We start from the raw sequence: 17,494 nt of genomic DNA on the forward strand, positions 1-17,494 counted from the left end.
GATCCTTATTGCGCTTACACCATTGGCAGGATATATCCTTTCAGACAGGACTCTATTGAATTCCCATTACCTTAACTGAAAGCATAATAATGCAGAGCCACGGCCTGTTCTAAAAATGGTTCTCTGAGCTTTTTCATGACTGATTGTAAAATAGACTTATTGGAATATTGTAAAACGATTCTTTGTTTATTTACAGGTATGAAAATAAAGCCTCCAGCCACAATCTGTCAGATTTTACAGAGTATCACAAACCCCAGAATATATGCCCAGTTTAAACACTGTAAAATAAAGATGACTCACTTCAAATGATGGCCTAAGGGCCTTCATGTTGTAAAGCTGACACATTTGAGTTATAGAAAAACCAAAGTGTCCCGAGGTAATTAAATCCATTCATCTTGGACTTTAAAGTTTCAGACAGATCTGTAATTAAAATTTATTTCAGTTTCTTTCTGTTACTTATTTCATTTCTCTGTATAGCTCTGCTGAATGACCAGACATTTGGAAAATCCTGAATCTGGGAACTGGAAAGGTTTTTGAATTGCTGAGAGCTCTGTGTTTTAAGAAGGAGAATTATGCTTCTCCAAAGATTATATCCCACATGAATATCGATCCCACATGAATCTGATAAAAAGCATCTGTATAAAGTTATACTGGTAGGATTAGGCACAGACTCCTAACTGAGCTGTATCAGGCCTCCCCTACCTCCCTCAATTCCCCATTTTTGGGTTGCAAGGGAGCTGTAGCACCTACTAGATACAGGACTGGCCAAGATGGTAGAGGGACCTGGACTTAAGCAACCAGTCTATTACACAGCACCCCTGCCATTAGACTAAATGTAAACCACTGAAGGACAGGTCTGCAGAAGCTGTTAAGCTTCTAGAGTGGAACTGAATTCAGGAAAGATGTTCAGTCCTCTCTTCCTGCTACCAAGGCTTTCACTGATGATATTTAATGGTACCAGTCTTGGGAGAGCTGATAGGTATCCCACTGCTATACCCTTCTGAGGTGCTCTTGTGCTTCCTTTCCTTGAACTAGTTGTGGTTCTTCAAGTTCCCCACTCTCAAACCAGGAGGCCAAGGTCCTGGGAAGCTATTGTGCCATCCATTTCTCTGTTGGCATTAGAAAGCCTGCAAACCTTGAAACTGTGGGTTGAATCCAGGACTCTTGGGGCTTTGCTGCTGCAGAGCTGGAAGCCTGGAAGTTCTGGGCTGGGTTCCCAGGTACTGTAGCACTTAGGCAGTCTGGATGGCAGAGCAGCCATAAGGCACGGATCCTCTGAGCCCTGCATCTGCTCAGGGAAATTGATATGCGGGTAGAAACAGAGAAACTGAAACACACAAAAACCAATTTTACAGAGCAGCTGGGATATGGAGAGAGCACATATTGTTTGGAAGCATTATATTTTATATTCCTGAGTTTGGCGATAGGGGTGTTTTTGTTGTTAGCTTCCTTTTTGGTTTCTAATCTGTCATTCAAAGACAAACACAAACATCAAAATGCTCTAAGGTAGGTGTCTGAGCAAAACCTCCCCTTCTCTTCAAATACCCAAAACACAACTCACAAGATGAAAAAATCATAATGGTTCTGATAAAGAATAGATGAAGCAAAGTGGAAACAACAGTCACCAGTTCAGGGAAAAGCTCTCAAAAAAAAAAAATGACATGAGATCTGTGCTCCCTAAAGTTACAGAACAGCTAAATAGACAAGATGATGCAGGTACTACCCAGCAACAGCAGCATAGGAATACGAATCTCTAGATTCTATGACCCACAGGTATTAATCATCAATTTGTCTAAGCTTCTGCCACTGCCACTGCACTTGGATGCAAGTCAAAAACCCTGCAGGACATTAAGGAAGCCCAGCGATATGTCTACCTGAGCACTGTTGACAGTTTCTTTCTAAGTTACTTCTACTACTTCAGATATACCAGGAATTACTATGGTTGTGTTCTGTACATATCCCATCCCATTTAATTTTATGCCTGTAGCTTCCTTCCTATGAAAAAAACAATTTTAAAACAGTAGGTAGGCATATTTAAGCAAGAATGCACAATTTTCCCACACCTCTCTCTATTTGTGTATCTGTTTGGTTTTGTCATGATTAAGTCAATGACTGTTTTGGACTACAGTCTTAACCATATTTTCCTGTGTTACGTAAATGCTGAATGACAAATAAGTAGAGGCCTAAAAAGTAAATCAAATCTGTTTAACTCTCTTCAATAATGACAGATATTGTCTTTTCTGTTGTTGTGACAAACGAGTTTTACAGCTGTGACTCTGACTTGACTATTATCATCTACTTAATCAATCAGTGAAATTCCAGGCAAGTGAAGCTCCAACTCAAAGGTCAGAACTGGTTATCACTAGTGTACTTCCTGCTGCACAGCATTTTAATTAGTTAAATGGCTCCGTACATATGTATGGCTTTTATTTGTAATTTATTCATGATTTTACATTACTCACTGACATCCTGACACCTAATTAGTAACACTCACAGGTAACGTGGGGTGAGAACTACCACACGTATTTTAATAATCAAAGTTGAGACAGCAAGCTAAAAAAAAAAATCAGGGCTTCAAAATGAAGAGCGACAGCTCCTATTTAATTAGCTTCATCTGTACACACTCTATTTCATTCCAGTACAGGCATCCAGGCTCACTCCAAGTCAAACAGAAATTAAAGCAAAAAAGCTTTCAAAAATACCTTATAGCAATGCTACAAAATTCCATTAATCATAGAATCATAGAATACTTAGGCTCAGAAAGGACCTTAGGATCATCTAGTTCCAACCCCCATAATATATTAATACTGTAATTTATTACATATGCTTTTGGAAAATACTATGGAATTCTGTCATCAAGTTCTCTGGGGAACTCATTGACATAATTTTTGGCTTCAAAAGCAATGCTGCCATACACATGCTAAGCCACAAACAGCATTTGAGCGCGAGCATTCCAAAGGTCTCCAAGAACTACATCCTCTCCTTTATTCAGAAAATGTTGCCAGCTATAACTTATTTAATTAGAAGTTAATTTTATGCAGACAACTTTTTTCCTTTGCTAACTAATGGCAAATCTGTCAAGCAGCTTTACCTGGGAAGAAGCATTTCCTGTATTTTCATGATTTCTTTCTGTGAAATTTTGTTATGACAGAAAGTTTTTTGTTTTAATTTTTTGGGAAAAAAAATCAAAACATTAAACCTGAGCCAAAACATTTTTACTTTTTTAAATGTCAGCTTCTTCCCCCTCTGCAAGGTTCAGGTCATACTGGACTATTCCTGTTTTCTTTTATTTTGCTTCAGCTAAGGAACCAAAAGAACCAGTTAATCAGAGTTCTACTGTTCTGTAACTTACACATGAGGCTTCGTTTCCCCAGTAGACAGCTATAAACTCTTTAAAGGGTATCATGGGCTTTTCAACTGGAAGGATCATTCAAACACACTGAGTTGGGATCTTCTTCCAAACACTCAAAGTTAGAGATGCCATCTACTCTTATATCAAGGACATATACATTGGAAGTTACCAATCTGATTGGCGCATTTCATGAAACAAAAATCCTGGTATCATGCAGGTAACACCTTTTTTTGATAGTCAGTGTAATAGGAATTTGTTCTTTTATCTGGATCACTTATAACAGCACTGTTTCTTAGCAACAGCATATGCTAGAAGGCTTAGACATACAAGAAGCAACAAACACTACATTCACTAGAACAATGACAACTGGAAAGAAACAACAGAATCAGATTTAGTTAGTTTGACTGCCCTCTCCCAGGCAGACACATGTATCGGTTCTATTTGGGAAACCAGTAATCTCAGATCTAAGCCTTTCCTCTTTAGGCTGAGACATGGTACACTGTGTAAAATATTTCATTTTAAGTCAGTGCAGAAATGCAACTTCAAGTAGCTGAGGGGAAGGAGGAGGAAGATGGTTGAAAAAGCACTGTCCCATAATGCAAAAGGAAATGGCAATCTTCAAGCTTCTAGTTGTATTAATAATTAAAATGCTTCTCCTGCATACATGTCAATGCAGTCCATTTTGATCAAGATTTAATCCTTGGACTGAACTTGTAATTCATACGATAATATTCATGATAATGTATTATCAGGAGCAGAGTACTAAGCACTCTAATAAAAGAGTAAAAATTACTGCTCCCTTCCTCCTCTTCTGCAGTAAACAACTTCAGCCACAGAAAACACATGCAGCTTTCCTCAAGTCAAAAAATCATGGCTAGATTGAAGAAAATAATCAATTACATAGGTTGTGACTGCTATGACTGAATGACTTCAGTATGTAAAGGGTCTGGAAATAAAAGCCTTGTTGGTTGTGCTAAAATATTCATAGTGATTATTCAAAACAAAGTAAACTCTCTAAGTTGTACCACTTTCAGCTTGGCACTTTGTGCATTTTAGCCACCTGTTTTTAGAGTAAGTTTCTACAATGGAAAGCACCCTCACATCTGCCTTCTTTTCTGATGATATTTATCCTCCTTTCTCTCAGCAGCTCATGCCAGACTCCAGTGGTGCAGAATGATTGGAAATCTTTTCTCCTCCTGTGAACAACTGAACCATCCATCTTGAACAGCAAAGACTATCACCACTCCCTTCCAGCAAACTGAAACAGATAGGCACCAATTTAACATGTTCTGATCAACACATTTAGTTGCAGATGAAGGGAAACATGCAAATGGCTGGCTATGACCATTTGTGGACCTCCATTTACATGATGTTGTAAACTAAAGCTAATCTGAATAGCCAGATGACCTAGTTTTCCCTGTGGACAGTCCAAAAAATCCATGAAATATCATTTTGGCCTCAGCAAACAAAGGTGTTCTCTGAAAGCACGCTTCAAAATGACAGCAGTACGTAACTGTGTTGATAACATCGAAAGATTACAAGTTATGCCTTTTAGACGCTCTTAAAGAGTTCATACAGATTTCAAGTGTCAGTGTACATCCACCCTGAAATTCTCCAGTAGATGGTAGCACTCCACACACACATATATACAAATATATGAATCGCAATACATGCAATGTATACAAACATATAATATATTCACATATAAAGATATTTGAGGAAAATTTTAAGATACTATTAGATTGTATTTTACATATATATTACAGCTTATACTGTAGACCAGTAAGGGACTTAAAATACTCTTAAAAATCATGAAATACTTGTATTTGCTCCTACACTGAAAGAAAAGAGGTAAGAGAAACATAAATCTTGAAAGAATGAAAAAAAACTACTGGATGTAGCAAAGACCACTCAAAACTCTTTTAACACCTCTTGAAGCACTTTAGGATCTTTAGTCCGCTCATTTACCTGTGGTTTCCCTCCTAAAATATTCTCAGTATTAAATGAAAATCCTGTCACAACCTTTGTGTAAGAAAGAGAAGAAATCAAACAAAACCCATCAAAAAGGAAACACTGCAGGGAGCAACAGTTAATTGACCATGAAGCCTGTAACTTTGTGTATGTTTTTGTTACTTCTAGAGTGGCCACCACCAGTATGGTTCTGGACTAGTTCCCCAGCAGAGGCCTGTTCTCAGACTCTTTCGGGTACACAACGCAGACACACAAATCAAAAACTTAAATGAGGCAAACATAAAAGACTCCCATGTGGATACTGGTCAACACTGCATTACCAATGGTCTTTAATTACCATTTGATGTTTGTAAAGCATGCTATATTCCAAAGGATACCAAAGCACCTTACCTGTACTGAGATCACTTCAGCAAGGACACACAGCAGGTATTTAATAAAAACAGTTTAAACCAGCAAGCTCTCCACATTGCATAAAGCAGGGCATAAATGTAGTTGAACATGAAATTGTGACAGAATGATGGAATAGGACCTCTGCGAGCATATACATACACTTTATTTTCTGTAAGAGCGTACGTACATGCAGCCTGTATTCCAACTTCAGGTGATACACAACATATGCTTAATTAGCAATTGTTCGTACATTGCTATTTTCTCTTGTGTGTGTAAACTGGGCACTTAAGCTAGATAATACAGATGTAAATTGCTTCACTCAAAATGCTTTACTTTTAAGCTAATATGAATAATGAATAATTTTTATTTTTCATTGTAAAGCAGGTTAAATTCTAGGGGTAAGGCTAGCTATTCCCATGCAACTAGACTGAACAGCAATTGCCGTAAGACAAATTCCTATGCTAAACTTGTGATTATGTTATCTTTACGGCATCCCACTGCAACAGGCTTTCTCTGCTTAGTCCTGTCACTTTTGATGAAGATTATTTTTCTTCCTAATTTCCCCATGTCATACTACACCGTCGCACCTACCCACCTCGCTTTCTTAAATGCTCTTCACAGCAAACCTATCATTCTATTAGTAACCATAATGAACTATTGCTAGGCAACCCTAAGCAACATGCTTCTTGCTGCATGGCACTATTTTCCACGCTTGGATGCCACAAAGCACATTCGCTATTTCTTTGGTTATCCATGGCTAACACTAGCACAGTACTATGATCGACACACAGCACCTTGTTTATACTGTTGTGATGTGACAGAGAGCAAATGGAATTATTATTCATTACATTTTTTACTACTGGTTTACACATCTTTACACAGTCTTCTCTCTCTACCCACATCCCATGAACCTAACATCTAGATTCTGACCACCAGGGTCTGCACATACATTTTGAATATCCTCTCTGTCCTCTGCCAAGAGCAGAGCTGAGGTAACATTCAGATCCCTCAGTAATTCACAGTTCAGAATCTGAAGCTAGGATAAAAGGTATGTGTGATGGAAGTACCAGGACAAACAAGCATCTTCCTTCCACAGATATTCTATGGCATTGCAAGCACTCACCTGGCATGCTGAGGTGGGTGTGCAATGGAGTCACTGCCTAAAGAAGAAATTCCAGTGCTTGAAGTGGAAGAAAGCATGGCTAAAGTAACAGGATGTTGCACTGAACATGTCATAGGCAGATAGTGAAGCACTCTTTCTCACAAAGAAACTACAAGTGCTGGACCTACCTCTAGCAAATTGAGTCCTAATCTGAATAAACCCCCTTAAGATTCATTAGAAATAACCAATAACAATTTAAAAAGCCTTTACAGCAAAATATCTTGAGACATAAACTGATCTCAATTCGAAAATATCATCAAAGTGAGTTTTTATAAGGTTCCTCATTAGAAACCTCAACCCAACACCCTGATTGTACCTATACCACATCATGATTTGTTTGTTATTATATGTTTTGTTGTCATTTTAAAATGTTGCTTTTAAAGAGAGACAAATGAACAGAGTGAGAACGAGCAAGTAATGAACAAATCATTAGAAGAGTCACACTAAGTGAGACCAAGATCAATCCAGCACATTATCCTGCTTCTTGTGGGGCCAATAGTGGATTCCTCTATTGGATAAGAGGATGTAGAGAATAATTCGCCAACCACTACTTCATACCAACCTTACTGTTATCATTGCCTCTACATCTCTCTTAGGCATCTCCTTCCAGACTTGCAAACTCTGGTTTAGGTAGTAATTTCTAACGTAATTTTCATTCCGGCCTTTTCTGTTCTCTTTCTGCTTCAAGGATTCTTTCCTTATTGATCTGATTCCCTTTGGAACAGCATGCTGTTATTTAAATATTTAGAAATGAACCACAACTTTACAAGGCATGGGGACAAATTGGGGGGGGGTGGGTTTAAGAATGAGTAAGTAAAACAGTGTCAAGGAAAGTAGGTCTGACCCAAATGGCAACTGCGTGGACAGAGGGTGTCAATTCACTCCTGGAAGTGGAGTGAGGACAGACAAAACCATAAGCGTTCACCAGGCTCTGTCTCCAGACACATCATGAAGTTTTCCTGAGGATCCACAAGCTCTGCTTTATAAAAAGTTGAGAATGTTAAAAGTATTTTATTATATAGAAAACTTATTTTACAACTTATCATCCAGTTAACTAATTCAACAAGCTAATTATTCAAAGGAATAAAACTTTCGTACTTATTTCTCTCTACTGCATATAAGTTATATTAAGTCTTTCTTGCTTTAGAGTTGTAACATGGTTGTGACTTCTGGATGTTTTCATTCTTTATCAGGCTTCTCTTTTTTAAACAGAATAACCTGTATTCTTGGCAGGAGTCATGAATTCCTATCTGATGGCAGAAACTATATTCTACAGCACAGGTATAAGGGTTCTCTTTCAAGAGCCAACCATTGTGAGGTTTCACTTCACAGGCTGGGACTATTGTACCTTTTGCTCAGTAGACAAATGCAGTATGTTGCTTTTTGCTCATCATTTGAACCGACAAGGAAGAAAGCAAAGTGTTTGATTACTGTCCAGCAGACTGTTTTCTATTTCTGCCTTCCAATCACAAGATATCCTGTGGATCTGGCTTCAACTAATATCTGAATGAATGAATCTAGAAATACTTATTAAAATTTTACAATGTGAGCATAACATTCTGAAAAGGATGTGATTTCCAAGAGAGAAACTAAGACTAGGTGAAAAGACTGGATGGAAGGCCATAGAAATGGCTCAGAAATGACATAGAATCAATGTATCGTGTAAGAAAGGAAACTGAAAAATGGATAAAAATCCCTGAAAGAGAGTGTCTGAACAGGTGGGGAAAAGAGCATCTCTAACCTTCCTAGGTTAGATAGTGAAGGAAAAGCGTAGAGGATGCTGACTTCAGAGATCATGGCAAGAAACAGTGTTGTATATAGTCTTTTAAGCTGGCAGATAAGTAATTTTAAATCTGGAATGTGTTGTTAAATTATGAACCTAAAGAGCAAAGTTCTGCTGAGCAACAGGTAGGGTGGGTTTTGACTTTAATTCTTCCTTTTTAAAAGATCTGTTCAACTAATCTCAACATTTCAGACAGAAAACCTTCCTCACAACTGAATAGTGACAAGGACCTAAAATCTGATAAAATGGAACTGTGTTTGCTAAGTCTGTTCAAAGTCTCAGGTACACTGAACACCATACAAGTTAGCTAGTGCATCACTCAACTTTTCTCAGTGATAAGTTAACCTTGCAGACTCTGAAAATCAGTACCAATATCTCAGCAACAGGATGACAATACTAGACACGGTGTTATGAAAAGGTAACATTGCTTACTTTATTGGTAGAAATAACAAAAGAAGAATTAAAAAACCTTGAGTATTAAATTGGACATTAAGTATTAAATTAAGTGAAGCTGAGTGTAAAAAAGTGCTCATGAAATTATGGTGAGCTATTCATAAAATGTATTTGAGCTAAATGGAGATTTTCCAGAAAATGCCAAGCAACTCCTTGAAAACTGATATTTTTGTAGACTTAGTGGTGTGAGGACAACTGCAGAGCAGGGAAAGAAAACACTGCTGCAACTTGCAATGGAGTGTAAATTTGAGATTACTACATTACTAATTACAAAAAGAGAGAATTCCTTTTTAAAACTTCAAGTGGCTAAGTAAATGTTGCATTACCTATTCTCAATATATTACTTACTACCCAGATCAGTGGGTGGCAAGTTTTTGCCATGAAAAAAATTATACTGCTCGTAAAATTCAATGTTGTGTGATGTGTCTATATACACAAATCTTTACACAGGGTGGTTCTTCTCCGAAACACAGGCAATACCAGTGTCTCCTTGCAAAAATGGATTGAACAAATGACATGGAATTTGGCACAAACACATTTCATTAAACTGATATGAATATATATCAGTTTAATAGCCTTGCTATCTGCACAGGGTACCCCGGTGAAGTTCCTTCTTGCAGAAATGATAATATATTTGCAACCTGGAAAAGATAGATCTATATTAAGAACTACTCTTTTTATTTGTAACTTAATTCCCATGAGCACTGACAAGAGATGGTCTCAGAAACCCCTAAGCTCTGAGGGCAGAATGATCTACTGATGGGTAAAAATGCACTGATTTACACTATATAAAAAACTGCTGAGATAGTAGATAATACTCTGTAACAGAGGCTGAGATTTTGATGGTTTTAGTTTAAAAATGTCGAAGAGTGATTTCAAGTACATCAAGGATGTATACAAATTCTACAATTTTGTATTTTTAAACTGTTTTCATAGGTCTCAAAGGCTCAAGTCTCCTTAATTTTGAAGATTACTTTTTATAAGAATATGGTCTACTTACATACAATTTTTCATAGAAGACTACAAAATCCTCTCTCAAGCCTTTTCTACTGAATTTACTTTAAATGCAAAAAACACAGGGGGTCTTCAATCTGGCCTGTCGGATCAACAGCAGGAGACCAATGCTATGATGGAAACATTTTAACAATGACAAATATCTCCAGCCACCGGAAGACTGAAAATAAATAGTCACTCCGGTGAACAAAATTATTTGGAGTGTGGTCCTCCATGATTAGTAGAGATCATCTCCCATTGTGCTATAAATCTTTCAAAATGGATTGCCACCACTTATTCCTGTTCAGAACCCATTATCACTGTCACATTATATGATGCTTATAAAAGGGTATATACACTAAAAACTATCAAACAGCAACCTGCAAATACAGACCAAATGTCAGAATGGAAATGATTAATTATTATGCAAGAGTAATACAGTGGGTTTGAAAATGAGCCAAGGATAATCATGTACTTTTCAAAAAGCAAGGTTAAACATTAAAAGAAACCCTGAAATAGAGTCTTTGACACACACAAAATCATTAGCAACTGTATCTAGATACTATATTGGTAAATGGAGGAAAAAAAGCACTACGGCTTGTGAAGTCATTGCAGCTTCCCTGCAAATCTGCATGGAAGAACTCAGCAGTTTCAACAAGACTTGAGCCAATTAATTCGATTTTAGACCATGTTCTCAAAGGAATCAAGGTTTTCTAAACAAAAACTCAAGAGAGTGCACATCTATAGACTCAAACACTACTGTCCACAACATTGTAAAATAGAATTACTTCATCAGTAAAGACAGAAATAGAATATAGAAAGCAAAATTAAAAAGCTCTCAGATCAATTGGGCTGAAAACAGCACTAGCAGAAGGAAGTTTCTTTCATGAGAGATAGTCTCCTTCCTTTGTGTATTGGGTCTGCATGGCAAGGATTTGGTAGCAGGGGGGCTACAGGGGCAGCTTCTGCAAGAAGCTGCTAGAAGCTTCCCCTTTGACTGACAGAGCCAATGCCAGATGGCTCTAGGACAGACCCACAGCTGGCCAAGGCCGAGGCCATCAGTGACAGTGACACAACCTCTGGGATAATGTATTTAAGAAGGTGGAAAAGTTGCCCCATGAAGAGAGGAGCCCACGCTGCAGCAGGCTCGTTACACGACTGGTGACTCCATGGGGGACCCACACTGGACAAGCCTGTTCCTAAAGGAACAGAAAAGGACCCACACTGGAGCAGTTCGTGAAGTACTGCAGCCTGTGGGAAGGACTCATGCTAGAGAAGTCCATGGAGGACTGTCATCTGTGGAGGGACCACACATTGGAGCTGGAGCAGGAGAAGAATGTGGGGAGTCCTCTCCCTGAGAAGGAAGGAACGGCAGAGACAACATGTGATAAACTGACCACAACCTCATTCCTCATCCCCCGGCACCATGTGCCCAGATGATGTAGAATTCGTGAGTGAAGTTAAGCCCATGAGAGGTTGGGGAAGGTGTTTTAAGATTTAGTTTTCATTTCTCATTATCCTGCCCTGACTTGATTAGCAGTAAATTAATTTTCCACAAGTCAAGTCTCTTTTGCCCATGCAGCAATTAGTGAAGGATCTCTCCCTGTTCTTATCTTGATCCACAAGCTTTCTGATATATGTTTGCTCTCCTATCCAGCTGAGGATGGGTAGTGACAGAGCAGCTTTGGTGTATAGACATGGTCAACCCATCACACTTTGTTTTCCTCTTAGTTTGATTACTTATACAAGTATCTGACATCTACAGATTTTGACAGGAAATTTCTTAAGAAATGACCATTGTTGAAATACCAGAAAGTATATGGGAAAATACTTCAAAGTATTATTATAAATAATAATAATATATATAATAATTGTTATAGAAGTATTATAAAAGTATTATTATCCAGGTTAGACAGAGTCTTGGGTGGCATGGTTTAGTGTGAGGTGTCCCTGCCCATGGCACAGGGGTTGGAACTAGATAATTTTAAGGTCCTTTCCAACCCTAACTATTCTATGATTCCATTTTTTGCATGAGAACCCAAAAGGTCTTTGACATATTCAAAACATACATAAACATTTTGTGTGTCTCAAACCCGAGAAACATTCTCAGGTAATATAACAGTAAGCTGCTTATTCTATGAAAGAACTACGTATGCATAAAACTCCTGTAATATAAAGAATTTTGAACATACATTACTTTAGGGCACGATGTCAATGGAAGATGACAGGCTCCTTTCTCAAGACTTACATATCCTGCACAAGGACACAGCCAAAAACATTTCTGACTTTGGTATTTGGTTGTTAGATTTTTTTGTTAGTTTGGTTTGGGTTTTTTAACACGTGTCTCATCCCTTTTGTTCTTTAGCATGTGATTATAAAATGGTTTAGTCTATTCTGCATTACAGATTTAATGACTTCAGAATGCAAAAGAGGGGATAACGTTTCCTAGTCAGGTACACTTATGCAAATAAAACCATACATTATTAAGCATTTTAGAATTTAGGATTAAAAAATTATAACTCAGCCAGCATAGGTAAGCAAAGCAACGCAACTAGTTCCAAGTCTGTGGACACATTTTGAGTCCCTGCACAAAGCCCGTTACTACTGCAGCATTCCCCCTTCATGAGCACACAGCAATAGAGCTTGTAGGAAACAGTGCAATGCATTTTTCTACTGTACAGTTTACAAGGCAGTGCATTCACAGTAACTGTGATGGCACCACTTGCAGCTCAATGGGTTAACTTTTTCCATGTTTATTTTTCTTACTTCTAATTAGTTTGCAGTCTACAAATACAAATGCTGCCTTGAAAGTCTGTCAGCATTTCAGAGTAATTGTATAAGCAAATGTCTGCCATCACAGAAATCCTCAGTTTTCTCTAAGCACCTTCTCCTCAACAGAAAATCAACTTAAGTATTCTTTAAATACCTGTCCAGTTCTCGAGCAAGGTCGTTATTCTATTTGCACCTGTACAGTGTATTTCTTAATTTATAAATACCATAATGTCACAAGCTCAAGCTTTACTTAAAAAGAAAGCTCAAGACCAAGCAACCACTATCACAATCATACCGTGTCCTTTTTACCACTAGATCTTTGTAGTTTTAATGGTGGACAAAAGACTCCTACAATGTTTCTAAAATTGCTGGCATAATAATAAAACACTATCATGCCATCAGAGACCATTAGTTTCACATTATAAGCAGAACTTTTCCTAAAGCTCCCAAGTCCTGGAAGGTATTAAATTCTCAATCAGGACTTAACAGCAAAAAGAAAAACAATTTCTTCCAGACTCCCCACCACTGCAATATGCACATGCAGAATTCTTACCATTACAGCCTCTCCTATTAATCCTAACATTATATTCAGCATTTCTACCTGAACCATTAAGTTGAGGTACAAACTGCAAAATCTTCCAGCATTTTTCCTATAAAAGCTTACAAAAACAGGAATCAGAAGGCTGATTGTGTAGTATTTCCCACAACCAGGTGCTATGCTAGAAATCCTCTCAGCCATTCTCTCTTCTCATTCCAAATTCTCTCTTCTCATTCCAATTTCTCTCTTGGAAATCTGAATTAAAACCTAGCTTCATTATCTGAGTTATGATTGTTCTGTGATCTATCCCAAACAGCTCATCTTGGTAACTTCTATATTCCTACAGTCCATTCTCTTTGGTTATACGGCTTCTTTGCCTGGTTCCTGACAAGCATCACAAAACTGCAAGAACTGGAAACAGAATCTTTTCCTTGTATAAATATACACTCCAGGTATCTAACAAATTCTTTTCAATCAGAGTATGAAAACCCAAAACTAATTATTAACATAAGTATTGAATACAAGCCCTCAGAACTTGGGAACAAACTGGCTGCTGTCTTCTCGACAGGATAAAATGACAGGCATTCAATAACATTGCAAATAGGAAAAAGCTGATGTTTTTGTGATGGAAGCCTTTACAAAATTTTGTGTTGGGTTTCAGCAGAATATATATCTGAAAATCTTAAGGTATTTTTAATGTGGTAATGCAGAGACCTTATTCCTCTACTCAGACACTATGAAAACTGAACATCTGTAATCTGGATGCCCATTTTCTCTGTCTAATTCACAAGCCTGGATTGCATTCATGTGAAAAAAAGATTTTACAAGACAAAAGTATTTCTTAGAGAAAATTACACTGCTTTACTGACTTTCAAGGGAAATTGGCCATGTATGAAGAAAATATTGACATTTATCCCAGGTTGAATCACATTCAACTCAAATACACATTTATCATTAAAATGAACACATAGAAGTTTACAAACAGAGAAGATTATATTGTGCTTTTTATCCCCATCATCTTTAACGTCTTTTATGTAATCGCTTTCTTGATTATTTGGGCCATTTAAGCAGCAAAGCTTGCTTGTAAATTCTACAATATAAACAAGGTTCTCAGCAGAAGCTGATATTGAACATGAAAGAAGTGTAAGAAATGTAGTACTGGAAAATAAAACATTCTTCAGTGACACAATCAGGAACTGAATGCTATTTTTTGTCAAGTAACATCATTACACTCTTATCATCATTTTCCTTTGATGCACCTTTTTATATAAATATGCACTAGATTACCCAGGGGGAAAAAAAAAATATCACACATTTTTATAATTTTGGGATGTATTTTAGTTTTTCAATTGTTTAATTTTTCTCCACTTATAATTCAGTCTGCAGTAGAACCAAGACAGAAATGCCACTGCCTATAACTGCTTAACCTTCCTCCCTTAAATCCCTACCAGACGTGAGCTCTTGTCAATGCTTCTACTATAACTGCTCATCTATGGGTGCCCTCACCTTTGTCTATTCAATGACTCAGCTTTGAAAGGTAGGAAAAAAAGAAAAAGCAACTGAGCTTTACTTGTAGACTGTAATCACTGACTTGATGTCTCCCATCAATACAACTGGCCATACCACATTGCTCTCCATCTCTCTTAGATCCATATTTCCAATGTTACTTGCTTTGCCCATTTAGACTGAAGACAATCAGGAATATAATGTGTTTGTTTCCATATATTTGGAAAGCAGTTAGAACAACATCGGCATTATAAATCTGAATTTCTTTTGTTCCTTACCTGGGTAACTGGGTTGGATATAAAGTAAAACACAGCTTTAATGTACATCGCGCATCTATCTACTATATTGTCATTGTTTAATACAGGTATATAATTTTTTAATAATATAACAAAAGTAAGATATATTTTTTGCTAACACATTCTTGGAGTATACTTTCTGACTATGGAAACAACATTCAGATACATACTAGTCCCGTGGCATGAATTTTCATCGCAGGGAAAGCAAAGGACATGCTGAGACACTCGCAAAGATTATTTCTTGACCAGCTTTGATTTTGGCCACACAATTATATAGAACTATAGGGATCAGTGCAAACTGAATGATTGTTTTTTCACACCTTGTACACTCAAATCTTCTTAAATGAGATGGACTTAAGACACAGCCAAAGACACACTTGGATGTTAGAGCATAAAGAACTTGAAAAGATCACAATTTAGATGTAACTCAAGACAGATTCCAAAAGGACTCAGAAATGTAGTAAACCTCAAGAATTGTTTTTATGCTCTCAAAACAGTTATAACTTACTATTATCCATTTATGTATTTGTGAAATATAACGTAACTGTCAATTTAAATTCATGGGACAAAGTGAAGACATACATGCAGTCACCTTAACCAGGTTCACTTGAATCTAGCATGGATGGTGCTGAACAGCCCAGCTCCAAAAAACTGAAGACAATTTTAACTTATATCCTACTTTGAGGTTTTTTCACCAGTTTTTCTACCTTGACACAGAACTGAATACAGACTTCTAGCATGTCATAGCCGAGGGGCACAGTGAAATTCCACAACACCAACTGAACTTCATTCTAATCCTAGGCCTTAATACTCTATAATATTATTACTAATGGATATCAACATACATGTAAAAATACTAATGTAGTATCTCAGCTGATAATTGTCATTGCCTTACCCATACTGTAGTGAAGACTCAGTACTTCAGAAATAAAAGCATTCCACTAAGTTAGACCTTAAAAAATTATTCTTTTGCTGTTCTATAAATAGAATAAATTTGTACTGCTTGCAATAACATCTGTGCCCAGGTAGTTTATACAGAAAGGAAGCACTGATTTAAACAAACAAACAAACAACAACCAAGAAACAAACCAAAACAAAACAACAACCCCCCCAACCAAACCACTATCTTCTGTTAGTGTCTATGCTTAAAATTAAGATATAATTTCTGGAAGCTCTGCTCACTAGAACTGACAGATGCTCCATGGAAAATTGCCATTAATGATTAACACATAATGAAGAATCAACCTGCTGGAGCACCTGAGATAAATTTAGTTTTTTCAATGCATTATTATTCCACTTGAGTGAGATAATAGATTATAATTTTAGAGAAAGTGACATATGGAACATTTATGAGACTTCGCAAAAAATCATTTGAAACCCTTTACTTAAAACATTTATCACACACTCTTGGTAGAGGAGGGGAAAGACTTTGACAGCAAGATTTCGGTGGGCCAATTTTCTTAGCGGAAGATTGGAAGACTTTCGTTTCAAAGCAACTTCAGCTACAAAGTCAAAATTCAGTGTCCAGCTCAATCCTGGCAAAACTATTAGATTTCAGGAGCTACTCTTGTTCTTCAATTTCAGCCCATTCTCACACTGTTAATTTAATCACCTATTTCAGAATCGGTACCTAAATCTTTCTCCCAGTCTCCTAAGGCAAGAGAGGGCACAAACTCAGTTCTCATCAAGCCTGCAAAAGAGGGAGCTACCAGCTCAAGTCAGACAAGTGAATGTTATGGACAGTGAAGGGAACTGCCATGTCCGTCTAGGAGAGGCTTGGGCCAGGAGGAACACAAAATTGACAATACGTGAGGATTTTTTATTGAAAGATACAAAATCTTCACCCACTCTATCTTTATATCCACAACATGCCAGTTTTTTTTTTTTGATTTCCTAGCTGCTCTGCCTCAGCCATTCTCTCCTCCAGAGGATGACCCTCTTCCACTAGTGCCTGCAGCACGTTTGCCCTCTGGGCAAATCCCCCTCTGCTGCTGGACATCTTCCAGCACCTTAAACTTAAATGTGTTACATTTTGAAAGGATATGCTAGTTTACTTTCTCCTTTGATTAAGTGGGTAAGATTACATTCCTATTACTGTTCTCTAGTCTTATTAAACCTAGTTAGCAATGGGTGTGATCACCACACAAGAGTGTTTAAAAAAACAGATAAATCAAGATAAATCAAAGTCTGTATTTTGACCTGTGCTGATTCCTGACAACTCCTGCACACTTTGCATCTGCTTTTTCTCATGATGAGACTTAAAGCCATGTCCAATGGG

This window comes from Psittacula echo (genome assembly GCF_963264785.1).
Source record: "Psittacula echo genome assembly, chromosome: 8".
Taxonomy (NCBI): Eukaryota; Metazoa; Chordata; class Aves; order Psittaciformes; family Psittacidae; genus Psittacula; species Psittacula echo.